Consider the following 324-nt stretch of genomic DNA (forward strand, 5'->3'; position numbering starts at 1 on the left):
TAGATGATCTTTAAGGCCCCTTCCGACCCAATCCATTCTGTGGCTTTATGAGATACCTACAAGGCTGAGAAGTTCAACATCTGGAAAGTGACATTCTGCTGCCCATCAGCGGTAGTGCACACATGGTGTTCTCGCCTAAAAGAAGCCCAGAACCCCAGTTCTGCGGTTTTATTTTAGCCGTACACAAACACAGTGAGGGCCTGAGTTTTGCGAGCGCATGTGGCTGCCCGGTCGTGAGTGGTGCCATTGATTTCAGTGGCTCTGTGCAGGGTCAGAGGCAGCACCGGCTTTTGTGGGGAGGGCCTTGGGGAGGGGGGGGGGGGG

Source organism: Apaloderma vittatum, unplaced genomic scaffold, assembly GCF_000703405.1.
Source record: "Apaloderma vittatum isolate BGI_N311 unplaced genomic scaffold, ASM70340v1 scaffold20044, whole genome shotgun sequence".
NCBI classification, from domain to species: domain Eukaryota; kingdom Metazoa; phylum Chordata; class Aves; order Trogoniformes; family Trogonidae; genus Apaloderma; species Apaloderma vittatum.